Consider the following 19,764-nt stretch of genomic DNA (forward strand, 5'->3'; position numbering starts at 1 on the left):
GAGGCAAGTTTGCAGCCAGCCTGGGCTACATAATGAGTTCAAGGCCAGGCTAGACTACATAACAAGACCCTGTCTCAAAAACAAAGAAAGAAATGAAGACAAATTTATCAGAACTATAAAGTAGCTTTTTGTTAAGAGCAGAAATAGGAAGTTTAATTAAACGATTAAGGAGGGTGGAGTTGAAAGTCAGGATTCTCTTGACAAGCAAAGCCAGGGTGAAAATATAGATGAAGGAAAGTCTGTAAGAAGCAGAAGATGATGAAATCAAATTCGGGAAGAAATTGGACTAACTACTGAGTCTCCATTTTCACATTTTTTAAAATTGGGTTTACTAGTACTTTTTAAGTATACAGTACAATTACATTCATCATGGTGATCTTGTACCTTTACATGACAGATCTTGGTTCTCATTTTTAACCCACACACCTGCCCTCCCTTCACCCCCTCCACCCTTCCCTATTTACAAAGACTTTGTTTCCATTTTTTCCTTTTCTCATATTTTTTCTTTTCCCTTATTTCCTTTCCCCTACCCTTCCTGCTTCCCCTACACCTTTAGCCCTTTTCTTCCTATTTCACATTATCAGTTATACAATTTGGATCTCATTTACACTTTTAGTTTTTCACACCAGAAAAACTATTCAGTCTTTACACATGTGTGTCTTATTTATTTCACTTACGAGTATGGCCTCAATATGCATCCATTTTCCTATGAATGACTCTAGTTTCTCATTCATTATGGCTGAGGAGCCCTCCATTTTATAGAAAAACCACGTCTTCTTTATCCAGTCTCCAACTGATGGGCAAATGGGCTATTTCCAAGTTTTAGCTATTACAAACTGTGCTACTATAAACATGGGTGTGCATATATCACTGTGGTATGATTCTTTTAATTCTTTTGGAAAGATACCTAGCAGAGGGATATCTGGGTCAAATAGAACCTCTAATCCTAGTTCTTTGAGGTATCTCCATGTTGATTTTCATAGTGGTTGCACCAGTCTGCACTCCCACCAACAATGGAGAAGGGTTCCTTTCTCCCCACAACCCCGCCAACAATTGTTATTGGTTAATTTCTTGAAAGCAGCCATTCTTTCTGGGGTGAGGTGGAATCTGAGTGTTGTTTTCATTTGCATCTCTTGAATGACCAGTGATGTTAAACATTTTTTCATACATTTATTTGCTGCTTTTACTTCTTTGTCTGAGAAATGTCTGTTCATTTCAGATGCCCATTTTTGAATCAGGTCTTCATATTTGGGGAGCCTGATTCTTTTTAGTTCTTTATATATTCTAGATAATAGTCCTTTGTCTGAGAAGCATCTGGTAAAAACTTTTTCCCACATTGTAGTTTGTCTCTTACCTCTGTTGGTGGTTTCTTTTGCAGTGCAGAAGCTTTTTAATAAAATGAGATCCCAGTTGTTGATTCTTTCTGCTTTTCCTATGCCAGTGTCTTCAAGAGTTCTGCCTAACTTATATTCCTGCAAGTTTAGAGTCTCTGTTTTAATATTTAGATCTTTAATCCACTTGGATTTTAGTTTAGTGTATGGTGAAAGATAATGGTCTAGTTTTAATCTTTGGCAGGTTGAAATCCAGTTTTTCCAGCACAATTTATTAAAGAGACTACCTTTCCTCCAGTGAGTATTGTTGGCTTCTTTGTCAAAGATGAGGCAGCTGAGGACATCTGGAGTTATTTCTTTTCTTTTTTTTTTCTTTTTAGGTATCAGGGATTAAACTCAGGTCCTTGCACTTCCGAGGCAGGTGGCAGAACCACTGAGCTAAATCCCCTGCCCCATCTGGAGTTATTTCTGTATCTTCCAATCTATTCCACTGATCCTCAAGTCTTTTTCTTTGCCAGTACCATGCTGTTTTTATCACAGTAGTTTTGTAGTACAGTTTCAAGTTGGGGATTGTGATATCCCCTGTCATGTCTCTGTTGCCTAGAATAGCTTTTGCTATTCTAGGTCTCTTCTGGTTTCAAATAAATTTTTGGATTATTTTCTCTAGTTCTGTGAAATAAACTGTTGCAATTTCAATCAGGATTTCACTGAATCTGTATAGCAGCTTTGGTAGCATGGCCATTTTCACTATGTTGATTCTTCCTACCCAGGATCAGGGGATATCTTTCCGTTTTCTTATATCCTATTTGAACTCTTTTTTCAGAGTGCTGTAGTTTTCAGTGTAGAGGTTTTTTGCTTCTTTTGTTAGATTGCTTCCTAGATACTTCTTTTTCTGGATGCTCTTGTGAAAGGAATTGTTTCCCTAATTTCTCTCAGTGAGTCTGTTATTTGTGACAAGAAGGCTAATGATTTCTGAGTGTTGACCTTGTATCCAGCTACTCTGCTGAAAGTGTCAATTAAGTCTAGAAGTCTTTTGGCAGAACTTTTTTGGGGTCTTCTCTGTAGAGAATCATATCATCAGCAAATAATGACAGTTTAACTTCTTCCTTGCCTGTCTTTATTGCCTTAATTTCTTTCTCTTGTCTAATTGCTGTGTCTAATGTTTCCAGGACTATATTGAAGAGGAGTGGTAGTAGTGGGCATCTTTGTCTTGTTCCTGAATTTAATGTGAAGGTTTTCAGTTTGGGGCCATTTACAATGATGTTGGCTGTTGGTTTTTCATAGATAGCTAGCCCTTATCACCTGTTCCAATTATCTGCAGGGTTTTTATCATGAATGAGTGTTGAATTTTGTTGAATGCTTTTTCTGCATCTATTGAGATGATCATGTGGATTTTGTCCTTGACTCTGGAAATATAGTGTATTGCATTTATTGATTTATGTATGTTGAACCATCCTCGCATCCCTGGAATAAATCAGATTTGATCAGTTTGTATGATGTTCTTAATGACCTCCTGTATTCTGTTTGCTAGTATCTTATTGAGGATTTTTACATCTATGTTCATTATGGAGATTGGCCTGTAGTTCTCTTTTTGGGTTGGGTCTTTCCCTGGTTTTGGAATCAAAGTAACACTTGTTTCCAGGAATGAATTTGCTTCCCTTTCAATTTCATTGAAAAATTGAAAGATTAGTGGCAGTAGTTCTTCTCTAAATGAAATTCTATCTTGACATTCATTCATTCTGCTGCAAATGCTTTTAATAGAGTTTTTAATCTCCTGGATATCTGTTTGAATCTGTTTCCCTTTCTTTCCTATGTTGGGCATTCATGGCTTCTATCATGGTCCTGAGCTCATCTTTTTTTTTTTTTTTTTTTTTTTTTTTTTTTTTTTTTTTTTTTTTTTTTTTTTTTTTTTTTGTCAGTTTCTGTTCTAGAATCTCTAATCATGTCTTTCATTGTGCTCACCATCTCCCTAGTTATCTGGAAAGTTATTTGTTTTGAATTTTTCTAGAGCCTGATTGATCTGTTTTATTATGTTTTCACATTTCTAAAGTAGAAATGTAACAATATACTTCCTCTGTCTCACCAGAAGCTTTTACAATAAATAAAACGGGTGCCAAATGTAGTTTCAAAAGTGATCCACAAATGTTGGTCATTATTTTCTACTTTGATGGATCTTTTAAATCCATTGTCAGAGTAAAGGTCTGTCACAGACACGGCTGACTGTCCTTTGTGTGGTAAATACACACCACATGTTTGACCCAGGGGTGACAGCAGTGACCACAGGGGACCCACCCTTGTGAAGAAGGGTACTATAGCACCCCAGGCAATGGGGACAACACATGGGAATCTGGCATTGTAGAGGACTGAAGGAATGGGATGAAATGGGGCACCAGTTCCTCCACCAAGCATCACCATGGCCTCCTGCTTCAACAGTGCTTGGATGGAGCCCAGCACTCACCCACCCTCACTGCCTCCCACCACCACCACCACCATCTCCATGATGACCCCTTGACCCTCACAGGTGCACCAGAACTACCACCAGGATGCCAAGGCCCCCACAACCACCAGATCAACCTGGAGCTCTAAGCCTCCTACATCTTCCTGTCCATGTCTTACTACTTTGACCACAATGATGTGGCTTTGAAGAACTTTGCCAAGTACTTTCTTCACCAATCTCCGAGGAGAGGGAGCATGCTGAGAAGCTGATGAAGCTACAGAACCAGCGCAGTGGCCCAATCTTCCTTCAGGACATCAAGAGACCAGTGATGACTGGGACAGCAGGCTGAACCCAATGGAGTGTGCCTTACACCTGGAGAAGAGCATGCACCAGTCACTCCTGAAGCTGCACAAGCTGGCCACTGAGAAGAATGACCCCCACCTGTGTGACTTCATCAAGACTCATGACCTGGATGAGCAAGTGAAGGCCATCAAACAGCTGGGTGACTGGAACCTAATCAGTTTGAGTTGTGGGAAAACTGCTCCATACATAGGGCAGAAACTAAGGGGTGACAAAGCAGTTTTGGCTAGAAAAAAATGGATTGGTTCAAGGATGTCACCCCATAAAGGTGAGAGCTGAAAATGTGAAAATGAATGAGATCTCAGAGATTGAGAGCATAGAGAAATTCACAGGGGGGACAGTTGTGAAGGCAGTGAAAGAACAAAAGGAGTGAAGAAAAGGCAGTAAAGGAAGAGTGACATGATCAGAAAAGTTGGAGGAAAGCTGAAGAAAGAGGATGGTAGACCAGAAGGCAGGCTTTATCTTTTAACAAATCCCTGAAAGAATTCCTTTGGGCAGTCTTTCATAACTTTAAAATTAAACACACAAAGTCAAAGTTTATGCAGACTCTAGACATATGTAAACGTCACATAAGAAAACCATGTGTTGGTGCTGGGGATTTAGCTTAGTGGTTCCAGCACCTGCCTTGCAAGAACAAGGACCCAAGTTTGATCCCCCATACCAAAAGAAAAGAAAACCATGTTTTGCATTTTTTTAGCCCAAAAGAATATTTAGCCATAGTAGAATATAAAAAGAAAATCATATTCTGTGGAATGAGTATTGAAACCTGACTGGTTTCTAAAAGAAAGTGTCAGTAGCTGTTCCATGATTTATTTAGCACAGTGCTTACATTTCACCCATCTTTCAGGGCTGAGTTGTCCATTTACTTGTTCTACCACACACATACACACTTAAATGCCTGGTGTGGTAAGCTGAATAATGCCCCTCCCCAAAGTTGTCCACATTCTATTTCCAGAACCTATGACTGTCACCTCTCATAGCAAAATGTACTTCCAAAGTGATGACATTAAGAATCTTGATGGAGCCAGGAGCAGTGGCACATGCCAGTAATCCTAGCACTTGGGAGGCTGAGGCAGGAGGATTGCTGTGAGTTTTATATATGTGGATTTATTCTCAGACAATACTGACAAAAGCAAACTTACGTTAATGTACTATTTAACTGAAGTATTAAAACTTCAGATTTAAATAACTGTTATCTGTTTTATTTGATCTTTTGTGATAAAAACACATGTATCTTCACTACAGTGCTTTTCAAATAACTAGCCTCGGCTGAAAATATAAGTTTAATAAAAGGGGTTTATGAGTTTCTAAGTTCAGACAATACTGACAAAAGCAAACTTACGTTAATGTACTATTTAACTGAAGTATTAAAACTTCAGATTTAAATAACTGTTATCTGTTTTATTTGATCTTTTGTGATAAAAACACATGTATCTTCACTACAGTGCTTTTCAAATAACTAGCCTCGGCTGAAAATATAAGTTTAATAAAAGGGGTTTATGAGTTTCTAAGTTGATATCACACCACAGAAAATGTTATGAATCTGAAAGAAAAGATGGAAATTCTCACCATGTTATAGTACAGTTTTATGGCTTGTATCTAGATGTCCCCCAAAGCCTTATGCAGTCATGGGGGTGGGTTTCAGAGGTGGCTAGAGTTAGGGTGTGTGGTGCTGGGATCAAGGACATGATACTAGAATTAAGGGTTAAGGGTGTGAGAGCCACCTGGTTACCTGCCCTAAGGGTGGGTAGCCTGGATAACATATAAGGGACAGAAAGTTGCTTGCTGCTTGGATGTTTTTGCTGCCTTCTGCCCATCACTAACTGTTTCTCCTCTATGATGCCCCTCTGCCACGCTGCCCTGCCTTGGAGCCAGCTGACTATGGACTAAAACTTCTACAAACTCTGAGCCAAATACACCTTTTCTCCTTTATCTTTCAGTGTTGGGTATTTTGTCACAGCAACAAGAAAAAATAACTAAGACTTGATCTGAGCAATTCTGACATTAAGCTTACTGACTAAAAACTTATCATGCTTTTAAAATCGTTTCATAAGTACTAAGTCATATTCACTGCAGAGTACAATACTTTTAAAGACAGAATCTCTATCCTTCAAGAGCTTCCAAGTTAAAAAAATATATATGTATATATATCATTTTTAAATTTCTGTCACACAAGAAAAGGGAGGGTGTAAATCTTAGTAAAAATCATTTGTGCCTCTCTATTCTATTTAGAATTTGTCACAGATACTAATAAATTCCTTTTCTCACTCATTCCATCTTATTTATTGGGCTGCTTAGCTTTAGAGGTACACAAATGAACAGGACAGACAGGGTCCTTGTCTTTATAGAGCTTAGACCACAGGAACCTAAGGAAAGACCTCAAAATATGTCCAGAGTGAGCCCTGACTTACCAAGACAGTCTAATGCACAAATTCATTTTAAAGTGGTTTGGTTAAGTGCCCCACACACACACAGACACATATACACACTGCATACAAAAAGTCTGGGTTCTTACTGTTTCTTGTAATGAATAACATCAATGGATTTTGGTAAAGTTAGCAGCTTGCCTAGCATTCTTAACTGAAACCAAAAGCAAATTGTGTGGAAAATATAAATGAGGTTTTAGCCGGTATTTTTACATTTGAAATTTGAACACCCTAAATCTACAGTCCAGTAAAAAACATTCTGGGATTAGGTAGGGAGAGCACTGTAGGACTCAGCAAAAGAATCTCCTTTTGAGATTTGGAATTGTTAGTGCAAGTATAACTGACTACAATGAGGAAGATTTTAAAAAGGAATACGTACATCCCCCCTGGCTGCATTCTCCACCATAGGACCAGACAATATGACAAACTATTTTAAACCAGGATTTTTGTGGAAAACTCAAGATGCAATTTACAATGTGGGTAAATTAAACTTATGTGCTTTTTATGATCTAGATTGTAGCTCCAGAAGAACACACAAAAAATATTTCAATGTTTTCTTTTCATTGGTCTTACAATTAATTTAACACTGATAACGTTCTAGCAGAAAATACTCTTATGGAATAACAAAATCATTGTGAATTTCTGCTTTTGAAAAAGTGAAAGAACACCGCAATCTGGGAGTCATGGTACATGCCTATAATCCCAATGTGTGGGAGGGCTAAGCAAATGATTGGAAGTTTAACCTCTGCCTGGGCAACTCGGTAAGACCATACCTGCTTTTATTATTATGATGATGATTATTATTAATTTCATATTATTCATACTTTTTATTATTCATGTCATTTATTGTCTTTACTATTCATATATATTTATCGTATGTGATGATTACATCCATCATAGGGAGTCGGTAAACGTACATAATAAATCTTCATTTTTTTTAACATACCTGTATTCTCTCCAACCTCTCTCCAACTTTTGGTCCCTTTCTCATTTGCAAAAGATCTATTTCCCTGTTTTCTATTACTTTTTTTTGTTTTTTTTGTTTTTTTTGCTCTTTAATGTATTTATATTTTGGGTTTCTCATAAAAGAGAAACTTTGATATTTAAGCTTGTATGTGTGATTTACTTCACTTAACATTATGGGGACACTATCTCAAAATTTAAAAAAAAACTTTTTAAAGAACTTAGGAGGTAGCTCAGTGTGAAGGCCCTGGATTCAATCCCCAATACCAAGAGAAAGGGGGAGGAGAGAAAGAGAGAGGGAGAGAGAAGTGAGGGGGGCTCAGCAAAGTAGCAAGACACAAAGTCGACATACAAAACTCAGTAGTGTTCCTATTGTGTATCGCACTGAGGAAGAAATTAGGAAAACAATCCCATTTGCAATAGATTGTTTTTTAAATTAAATATTTAGGAATTAACCTAATGAAAGAAGTAAAAGACCTATACAATAAAAAGTGTAGTGTTCTGAGAAAAAAAAAAAGATTGAAAAGCACATTGGAAAATGGAAAGATATTCCCTATTCCTGGATGGGCAGAACCAATATTGTCAAAATGGACATATTACCAAAAATGATATATAGATTTTTTTTTTTTTGGTTTTTGTTTTTTTTGAGACAGGGTCTCACTATGTATTTGAGACTGACCTGGAACTCACTATGTAGCCCAGGGTAGTCAACTCACAGAGACCCTCCTGCCTCAGCCGCCTGAGTGCTGGGATTACAGGTGTGAGCCACCACACCTGGCACAAAAATGATATATAGATTTAATGCAATCCCAATCAAAATACCAAAGGCATTCTTCACAGAACCAAAAAAAAAAATCCTAAAATTTATATAGAACCAGAAGAGCAAAAGCAATCCTAGGCAACAAGAGCAGAGCAGGAGGTATCGCAATCTGAGATTTCAAGTTATACTACAAAGCTGCAGTGATAAAAACAGCATGGTAGTGGCACAAAAACACAATGCAGATCAATGGAACAGAATGCATGGTGCAGAAACAACCCAAGCTCATTTAGCCATCTGACCTTGACAAAGGGGCTAAAAACATATGTTGGAGGAAAAATAGCCTCTTTAACAAGTAGAACTGGTAAAATTGCCTATTCACATACAGAAGACTGAATCTAGACCCACCTCTCAGCTTGTACTAAATTAAAATCAAAATGCATCAAAGATCTAGATATTAAAACAGAAATACTAATCTTCTAGAAGATAAACGGGTACAACTCTCAAAGGAATAAGCAAAAATCTTAAAGACACAGGCATGGGCAAGAACTTTCTGATCAGAATCTCAACTGCACAAGAAATACCACCAAGAATCAACAAATAGGTTATATCAAATTTAAAAACTTCTTCACAGCAAAGGAAACAGCCAACAGAATGAAGAGACAACCTACAGAATGGGAAAAGTTTTGACCAACTAATCCTAAAACACAGGACTAATATCTAGAATATATAAGGAACTCAAAAAAAAATTACACCCGCCCAATATAAAAGTCTTTTCTCCTTGATGCAGTTGCCAATTCAAAAAGCAAAAGCAATAGCTGATGGGGTAAGAAGCCAAACAGAGCTTTTGGTCACCTCAAAAGTTTGAGAAATAAAACAGGTTTTTGGATAGAGGTTTCTGGACAGAAGTAGACCCAGAAAAGAACAGGCCCTGAAAACACCCTCAGTCTTCGGTAGGGACCCTTAAGTACAAAACTTTTAGAAGAAAGATGAGCCAAAGATAGACTAACTTTTAAAAGATTAAAGCCCAACTATAAATCATCTCTATCACTAACAAAAATAAGGCAAAACTAGTAGCAAGTAAAAGAAATAATAAGCTCCAGAACAGAAAGTAATGAAAAATAAAATACAGAAGAGAGGAAGAAAAGTCAATGAAACCAAACCTCGGTTCTTTAGAAAATAAAATAAAATTGATAAATCTTTAGCCAGACAGATTAAGGGAAAAAAAGCACATCAGGAAAAAGAAGGAGATGGAGACAGAGACAGGTATGGAGATGGAAAGAAGGAGCAAGAGAAGAAGAGAAAAGAGGGGGAAAAGGAGGAAGAAGAAAAAAGAGGGTGGGGAGAGTTAAAGGAAGAGATATTACTACAGATCCCACAGACATCAAAAACATCATCAGCCTTGTTTAGCTCAGTGATAGAGCACTTGCCTGGCATGTGTGAGGCCCTGGGTTCAATCCTAGGCACTGGAAAAAAAAGGATAATCAAAGAATATTTATGAACAACTTAAAAGTATAAGAAGGTAATATTATGAACAGTATTTCTCAACAAATTTAACAAATCTGATGGAAAACAAATTTTTGGAAAAACTCAACAAAAGTCAAGACAAAATATAAAAACTAAATAGGTTTATATCAAGTAAAGAATTTGGCATTTAAAGAATAACAATTCAATATGATTGAAGCAGAGTGAACAAGAGAAGAAGGGGTCAAAGAGCTAAGAGGCTCTAATTCTTCTGGATACTGTGCCTGGAATTATTATTTTAAGGGCTCTACTGCCTCTCCCCTGGATGAAATGCAGAGTTATTGCAAGATTTCTGAGAGAGAAAGTGCCTAATAATGGTTTATTTCAGTGACATATCAATAGTACTAATTCCCTAGTAAACAATACTGACACCAGGACAGAGTTCTGCCAGTTGTCTGCAGAAAACAGTACAACCAGCTTGTTGCAGTTGAGTTTTAGTCAATATTCTCATCTTCTGGCCATAAGTGCCTACATGGGGAGCTTTGCAGGAAGCAGAGATGGGGCATCTATCTGCCTACTCTCCTCTGGAGGCACTGCAGAAGTCAATGGCCCTGCTACAGAAATCCCCTGAGGCTGGTCCTGGGGCTACCTTTCCTCAGCTGTGTACTCCTCCCAACCCACCACTGCACACAGTCATTGAGGGCAGCAGGCTACACACACTGTGGGGAAGCAGAAGGGAAAAGAACTTGTGGGCTGGAGCAGCCAGGTAAGGCTAGGCAAAGACAGGAGCTTTGAACCAGACTGAGATCAGGAAAAAGCTCAGACTCCTGAAGGGCAGATATGTTTTCTATTAAGAAAAAGGCCCCGGGACACCAGGGGGAGAAAAAACAAATGCCATTGCACCTCACAAAGTTTAAATTTAGCTGGAGGAGATGAGCATTAACAACACAGGAAAGGAGGAGTCTTCAAGGAGGGTCCTTGAAGGTTTTGAGCTCCAGCAGCAATGGCCAGGCCAATGTAAGGTGAGTTTTCCAGCCCAGCCTGACCAGTACAGAGCTAAGTAAGAGATTGGGATGGCAACATAAAGAGGGGTTAGAGGAGCATTACAGGCAGAGGGAATAGTCTGTGCCAAGCCCAGGCCCGGACAGGCTGAATGAGCAGAAGTGAGGCCAGGCAAGCTGAGAGGGCAAGAGCCTGAGGGCCTACGATTGGAGTAGAACCTTGGGGCATGAAGCCACGGAGACGAGGTGGGGAGACGCTAGGCCCACATGAGCACTCTTTTGGGTCTATAAGGCCAAAGCTGGAACCAGCCCATCCTTCCTCTGACTTGTCTGTTTCCACCACTAGACCCTAAATGGGGACATTTTGTTGACTTTTGTAGTCCTTAACCACCAGAGTACACACACACATTAGGGTTGAGTCTAGGGAGGGATGAAAGCAGGAAAGGCTGAGTGTGGAAAAAAGAAGATTGACCAGATAAAATGAAAAGCAGGGAGCTGAGATGGGTTCTCAAAGTCAGAAGAAAGGCAAAGGCTAGATGTGACACAGAGGTCACTAAACAAAGGGAGAGCTGAAGGCGTAAAAATGGTGCCCAAGGGCACAGAGTAAAGTAGATGAAGACAGTAACTTCACCACCCACCCCAACAACTGTGTCATAGTTTCCTAAGCCTGTGGCCTCCATCGCCAGTCAGTCCCTCAGAGGACAAGTGACCCAAGATAAATTCATCACATTCTCTCACACAGGAAACTAGGGCTTTGAAGAGAGACAGGAAGAAACAGACTGGCAATTGTTAGTACAAGTCACATGAAGGGCAGCACTAAAGAAAGGCCCACAATTGTTCAGGCCTCTAGTGCTTTCATAGGTCCTGCCCTTTTCAAACTATAGTTGTTCAAATGCACTGAAATGCCTGGGCCTCCTTCCAGTAAATTCCCTTTTCATTCAAAATAATTACAGAGTTGGTTTCTGAAACTTGAACCCAGTTTTAGTAATTACAAGCAGATTATTCCAAAGCTGAAACCATGAAACACAGTGAATGCAGAAATATACTGGGGCAAGAGTGATGTCATGGTTGATCGTAATAATCACTTAAATAGTCATTTAATGATCAGATCTCTGCCTCCTTGTATTATTTTCTGAGGAAGAACTAATTTAGCAATCCCTTTTGGAGAGTTGAAGTAGTCTAGACCTAACTAGAATATAATCTCCCATTCTGGCACAACTTCCATTGTTTGTGTGGTAACACAATCTGCTTAATACTTTTAAAGGAATTGTTTCTTAACAATGATAGCCTGGCTTCTACGAATTCACATAAATCACAACAGGAGTTGTCATAATCTTGTAATGTTGTACAGCGAGTCACAATACCATAATGCTCTGGGTCTCTCTCCACTTCAAACAAAAGGAAGAGCATTACACCCTAGTAAAATGCTTAGCTAGCCAAGCATACTATCCCACACCTGAAACCACAGCACTTGAGGGGCTGAGACAGAAGAAACAAGAGTTCAAGACCAGCCTGGACTATGTAATAAGACCCTGTCTCAGAAAAAAAGCTTATCTAAGTTTCTGAACAAGAATCATGAATTAGAACATTCCATCCAAAACATGTTGGCTTTATAGATCCCAGCTCATGAAATAAAGTTTGTGCCAGCTCAATCCTTCGGTCTGTTCAGCCACATCAACTTTTGAAACATTAAAAAACAAAGCAAATACTGTTTTCTTTAACAGAATCCTTTAAAATTTTTTTACATTCAGAAAACAGTGTTTCTCTTATTTTCCAGGACAATTCCCAGTAGGGAATACCTCAGTAAAGGGAATTCTAGCACTTTCCTAATTTCCCACAGTGAGAATTATCAGATTGCTGATTAACCACACAGCTCCCTGGTGATTCTGACTTAATGTGTCTGGATGGAGCCCAGGGACTTCTACACTAATAGGAACCCAGGTGGTTGTTTTGAGAAAAACTGGATTCCTCTGTTGCCATGTTTCTTCTCTGTTGCTACTCATGCTGCTGACATTTCCAACTGTAATTCTGTAGTTGCTGGGTGTTGTATCAGTACAAGTTTGACTGTGATATTATGCTGACATGTAGTTCTCCTTGTTTTTATCCTTTTTGGCATTCCCTGAGCATCTTGGGTCTGTATATCTTTTTTTTTTTTTTTTTTTTTTTTTTTTTTTTTTTTTGGTACCGGGGATTGAACTCGGGCCATTGCACTTTCCAGGCAGGTGGCAGAACCACTGAGCCAAATCCCCAGCCCTGTATATAAATATTTATCATCAGATTTGAGGAACAATAGCCATTGTTTCTTTGAATAATTTTTCTGCCACTGTTTTCCCACTTCTACAGTCAATTCTCTCTCTCTCTCTCTCTCTCTCTCTCTCTCTCTCTCTCTCTCTCTCTCTCTCTCTCCCCCCCTCTCCTTCCTTCTTTCTTTCTTCTGAAGCCCTCCCTAGAGATGCTTTATTACATGGTTTCGTCAGTCATCAGTGGTGGACCCCATGCCCATGCAAGGAGACAGGAACACCTGTGCTGTGCATGGCTGATGGTTCCTGTTAGTGATGCAGTCCAGACAGGCGGGGTGATGAGTAGGTGCTTGGCCGCCCTGCTCCTGGGAAGTCTGTGAGATTCCAGGAGATGGAAATGAAGCCTGGCAAACTCCAAGGAACGAATGTTCAGGTATCAGTGACTTCCATGTTCTGCAGCTGGTTTTCCAGGGTGACATCTCTTGCTGATGCTTTCTTTTTGCTGCCCTCACGTTGCTTCTTCTGCTTCTTTGATGGATCCTGGTCAATGGGTGCGCACTTCACAAAGGAAATCCTGGAGGCATGAACTTCAATTTCTCAGGCACGATGACGCCCTTCTCTGTCGGGTAGTTCTCCAGGATGGCGATGTGGTCCGGGTAGAGGCACACATCATTGCATTGAGCATGTGGACAAACTCCACCTTGTCCATCATCTTCTTGGTCTTCCCGTATTGGATTCGGAGAAGGCGAGCCCGATAATCCGTGCAATTCGAACAGGAGACTAACTCACAGAAAGCTCCTGAGCCTGGAAACCAGGCCTCCAGGTTCAGCTTCTTACTGGCAGCATGATTCAAAGACCCTGAGACAACACTCGCGATGTGGTAAGGGATCCCCAAAGCCTGGTAGATCTCTTCCGCAGAGGCAAGCCTCTCTTCAAACATCTGGCGTGACTTGATGTCATGAGGTGATGTGTACACAAACTGTTCGATCTTCTCAAACATGGACTCAAAAGATGCCACGGCCACGGGAGCCCACCTCCTGGCGAAAGCAGGTGGACAGGCCGGCACACTTGATGGGCGGGTCTTCTGGCTACAGCCATTTGTCCCGGTGTAAAGCAGCAATGGGCTGCTCTGAGGCAGCAATCAGGTATTTCTCATCGTAGGAGATATCATCAGACTTTTCACTGCCTTTGCCAATAAGCTTATAAAATTCTTTGTCAAATTGGCTGAGCTAAGCCACTTCTTGCCTGACCTCCATCCTCATGAAAAACGGGGTAAGTGAAAATGTAGTTTCGAGTTCCCAAGGTGCAAAGGGCAAACTGGATGAAATCCTGTTCCAGGAATACCAGGGACCCCTTCAGAAAGTACCGTCGACTCCCAGCCACTATGGCTCCCTTCTCACCTTCAAAGCCACCTACCATCACCACCAGGTCCACATGAGAGTACTTCCTCCTGACTGTACAATCACCCCAAATCTGCTCCACTTCAAAATCAAGATCCCAGGTCAGCACTGCCTTTTATCCAGTTCGGTCGCATATCTGGTCTATTTTTATTAATTAATAGTAAAGAGAAATATATGCCATTTTCTCTAGAATGGCTACAAGTAGAAGTTGAGCGAATGCAATGATGGGTATGGTGAGAAAACAAAAGTTCTCAACCACAGCTGTACATTTCCATACCTTAAGGGCTGGGGATTTAGCTCAGTGGCTCTGTTGCCTGCTTAGCAAGTGTAAGGTCCCGAGTTCAATGCCCGGTATCAAAAAAAAAAAAAAAAATCCCACCTTCAATACCTTGAGATTGTTCTTATTGTTGTTGTTGTTGTTGATGATGATGATGATGATGTATTTAAATAGTAATGCCCTGGGTTGGGGATTTAGCTCAGTGGTGCCATCACCTGCCTTGCAAGCACAAGGTGCTGAGTTTGATCCCCAGTACCAAATAAATAAATACATACATACTTAGCGGTGCCCCAGAGTATGTTTTATAAGTTCTCCAGGTGGGCTGAAGGGGCAGCCAATTTTGAGAAACAATCTAAATATATCACAATGTTTCTACTCTGACTTCTTTCATAAATTTCAGACTTTTTTTACTGGAGGCAAAATAACCCCCTAAATCTCTATGGCCTTTTTGAATCGGCCTATGAGAAGAACGTCAGTGGCTTCTTTCATGGTTCAAGGACAGCTAGAGTCTTGATTTCTGTAAGACTTGCTTGGTCAGCTGCTTCGGGAACCTGTACCTCCCTGATGCCATTGCCCTGATTAATAATTTACAGTCATCATGAGTGTTGCTATTTTTGGAATCATTTTATTAAATTACAACATAACCATATATTCTAACACAATATCTTAATGAGATTGCTGAAATCTTTGGAGATTCTATGTTCCTGAGACTACTTCAGTAGAACCATGACCAGACACAGAACTGTATATCACAAACTATCTTCAGAACGAGACTGTGTTTAAGCAGTGGGCTGGGCCGATTCCTATGAATTCAAGTCACCAGCTGTGGACCAAGAGCAGTAGCCAGGGGTGGGGAAAGTATTTGGAGAATGAGAATTTCTTCAGAACAACCCTAGAATAGAGCTTATTATATGTATTCTGTATCTTTAGTAGGGCATTTATGGGTTTTCCTAAACCAATGCTTTGTATTATTTATTAGTAGTACCAGAAAAACTTGTCATCATTAAGAATCGTAATAAGGACACTTTATTTGAAATGCTTGAGAGCAGATTTCAAACTTTCAGGTTTTGATATATTTGCATATATATATATATAAAAGGAAATATCCTAAGGATGGGACCAAAGTGTAAACCAAAAAATTCATGTGTGTGTCATGTATACCTTATACACACAGCATGAAGATTATTTTATACATATTTTTAGTGTACCTGCGTTTTTACTAAGACCCATCACATAAGATCAGATGTGGAATTTTCCACCTATAATGTAATCACAGAGTTTGAAATGTTTCAGATTTTGGAGCACTTCAGATTTGGGGTTTTCACATTAGGCCTGTTCAATCTAATATATACTATATATAATATATATGTGACATGTATATAATATATTAAAGTTTTAGAGCAATGTGATTTTAGGTTTTTTGTTGTTGTTTTGTTTTGTTTTGGGTTTTGTTTTTTGTTTTGTTGTTGTTGTTGTTGTTGTTGTTGTTGTTTTTGAGACAAGGTCTAACTATGTATTCCAGGCTCTCCTTGAACAGTGATTCTCCTGCCTCAGCCTCCCAAGTGCTGGGACTACGGGTGTGTACCACCACACCCAGCCTTTAGAATTTGTTTATAAATAAATCCTTTTTTAAAATATTGGTTTACTACTTTATGATAAAGAAATTTGAAGATCTAGTTTTAAGTTCATTTTATTTCCTTAGCTTGTACTGGATGCCTTAGCTAAAAAAAAAAAACTCACAAAGAAGAGTAAGCAAAGTAAAAGGACACATCATTAATTGTGTTCATTAAATTATTTTATTCATTCACCAATCACATTCACTAATTACACAGAAATTGTTTGGTGACTAACAACTACCAGACAGCTACTAAATTAAATTATCTTGCATACCAATCATTTGTTCTTGAAAATTCATCCCAGGGTATTCCATTTTTATCATTTTAATAAGTAGTTTAAAAGCCTGAAAGTTTAATTTTGGAACATTTCAAGCAAGCTATATAATTGTGTTTCCCACTTTTGAAGAAAATGGGAATTTTTAAAAAAGTAATACATAACTCTCAGCAACAAAATTACCTAACAATACAAATAATTCAAATGCTCTTTTTTTTTTTTTGGTTTTTTGAGACAGGGTCTCACTATGTAGTTGAGACTGACCTGGAACTCACTGTGTAGCCCAGGCTGATCTTGAACTCATAGCAATCCTCCTGCCTCAGCCTCCAGAGTACTGGAATTACAGGCATGCACCATGACGCCCAGCTCAAATGCTCTATTTTTAAAGTGCTCTATTTGACATTTCTTTTTAAAAGCAGTTACAGACCTACTTGATATTACAATGTCTCCTTTAGCCAAAGAATTAAATTGTGCTTTTATTGTTTGTTTTGGTTTTCAAAAATATCTGCCAGAATTTATATCTCTAAGAACAACTTACCATGTCAGAAAATGTCAGCAAATTTGAAACACTGTTTATGTAAGAAAATTGTGTAATCCGTCTTTAGTAGCTCTTTTGAAAGACCTTTTCATTAGACCCAGTGAATGCTATGTGGTACAAAGTTTTTGGGGTTTTGTTTTGTTTTATTGTTCGTTTTTTGTTTGTTGAGACAGGGTTTCACTATGTAGTTCAGGCTGGTTTTGAAGTATATATAGTCCAGGCCCAGCTAAAATGTTTGTTTTTAGGAATATTCCCTGTCTTTTTAAAAATCACTGCAGACAGGTGTGGTTGTGCACAACTATAATCCTAGTACTTGGGAGGCTGAGGCAGGAAGATCACTTCAGGCTCAAGGCCAACCTGGGTTTTGAGGCCAGTTTGAACTATGTAGAGAAACTCTATCTCAAAAAACAAAAAATCACTGCAGAGTATGGGAGGGGTCCAACAAATGAAGGGGGGGAGGTGATCTTTTAAAAATGAATTAAGATGTAATATGTACAAGTATTAACTCCCCACAAAGAATGCAATCATTATGTACTACAAACATGTACTAATAAAAAAATTTTAAAAGAAACTACTTCAGATTACCCTAGTTCAGATACTCTGTCTACTTTTATTAAGATGTAATTGATACACAATAAATACCATATAGTTAAGGTATCAATTTGATGTATTTGGACATATGCATATCACACGTAACCCACATCACCACCAAGACAGCACACACACCCATCACCCTTAAAAGTTGTCTCTTGCTCTGTAATCCACACGCAGCCCCTAAACCCAGGCTGTCACTGTGGATGAGTTTGCATTGTCTAAAATCATACAGAGGTTGGATGATAAAATACATGTGTGTTTTGGGTCTGGCTTCTTTTACTCAGAGTGATTATTTGAGATTCATCCACATTTTGCTTTCCTTTTTATCAGTACATGTTTGCAGTATATTATGTTTACATTTCTTGCGTGAGTGGGTGCATGTACATAACACCTATTAATTCCTTGTCTCCTTAATCCCTTCCCCCTCCTCAAATCTCTTGATCCCCTTCCCATTCAAAAAAGATCTATCCCTCTACTTCATATTATCTATCTTTTATTTTATTTTTTGTAGTTTTTTCTCATATAAGATAAACTGTGCCATATTTAAGCTTGTGGGTCTGATTTATTTCACTTAATGTTATGGTCTCAAGATGTATCGATTTTCCTACAAATTACTCAAGTTGATCCTTCCTTATAGCAGAGTAATACTCCGCTGTGTATAAACACCACACTTCTTTACCCATTCATCTGTTGATGGACATATAGGCTGCTTCCAAGATTTAGCTGTTATGAGTTGTGTTGCTATAAACATGGTATGTGTGGATCACTGTAATATGCCATCTTTAACTCTTTCAGGAAGCTTCTTAGAAGATTAATATCTAGGTCAAATGGAATTTCTAGCTTTAGTGGTTTGAGTAATCTTCATACTTCTTTACATAATGATGGTCTAGTTTATATTGCCACCAACGTGTAGAATGCCCACTCTCCAGCGTCACCAGCACGTGTTATTATTTGATTTCTTGATGATGGCCAATCTTACCAGAGTAAGAGGGAATCTCGGTGTTGTTTTAATTTACATTTCTTTAATGGCCAGCGATGTTGACCATTTCTTCATGTATTTATTGGCCAATTATACTTCTTCTGAGAAGTAGCTATTCATTTCAGTTGTCCATTTTTTGATTGGGTCTTTTATTTAGGGGTGGTCTAGTTTTTTTGAGGTTTTTATATATTCTAAATATTAGTTCTCTGTCTGAGGAATAGTTGACAAAATTGTTTTCCATTCTGTAGGTTTCTATTCATTCTGTTGACTGTTTCTTTTGCTGTACAGAAGGTTTTTTTAAAAAACAAGAAAGTATTTTTTACTTTTATTTTTGCATGTTATTCTCAAGTACACATTTATAAGGTGTCACACTTCTTTATTTGAATTTATTACATATTGTGTGTCAGGCATTTTACAACCTGTTCAGAGAAAGGGGCATACAGTATTCAATAGGCAATTTCAATGAAACAATAACTTATGTCCTTATAAGAACTTGTACCTTTTTAAAACTTTGAAGCAGTATTTTTGCTAATAAAATTTAAGCATTAAAATAGTCCTATAGCCAATAACATATATAACAATCAACACAATTTCATTTTTCTTTATACAAATGTACTTGAAGGTACTTACTTGAACAAATTCTCACTTACTACCTTTTAAAGATTTTAATATTGTGCTTCAAAAACTGAAATCATGGGGCTGGGTATTTAGCTCAGTGGCTCCACACCTGGCTGGCAAGCACAAGGTCCTTAGTTTGATTCCCAGTATAGAAAAAAAAATAAATAGAGTCATGTATGACTCCAAACTGTATGAGAAATATAAATATGTAAAATATTGTGTTCTTTATCTTTCAGTTTATTTAAAAAACATAAATAAACTATCTGTATTAATTTTACAGGATGTTTTTAAATTACTGTTTAAATTTTTGCTTAAATATTTTCATGTATTTTACGTAAAGGAAAAGTCAAATTGAGGTTTAAGAGATTCTCAAACTCACAAAAATGAGTTTCCAAGGGCTGTCTGTGTAGGTTTTTAATTTGATTTTCAGTACTGCTTCCTGTGTAATAAGGGTTCTATTCAGAAATTCCTTGCCTATGCCTATGATTT

At 38.4% G+C, this 19,764-nt stretch overlaps 2 pseudogenes; one reads left to right on the forward strand and one right to left on the reverse strand.

The window, feature by feature from the left end:
• The first annotated feature begins 3,822 nt into the window (after positions 1–3,822).
• On the forward strand, positions 3,823–4,576 carry LOC104862992 (annotated as a pseudogene).
• An 8,832-nt stretch (positions 4,577–13,408) lies between these two features.
• LOC104863001 overlaps positions 13,409–19,764 on the reverse strand; it is a 33,506-nt pseudogene continuing 27,150 nt past the window's right edge.

The sequence above is a fragment of the Fukomys damarensis genome, unplaced genomic scaffold (genome assembly GCF_012274545.1).
Source record: "Fukomys damarensis isolate Sample0158 unplaced genomic scaffold, DMR_v1.0_HiC HiC_scaffold_14, whole genome shotgun sequence".
Lineage (NCBI taxonomy): Eukaryota > Metazoa > Chordata > Mammalia > Rodentia > Bathyergidae > Fukomys > Fukomys damarensis.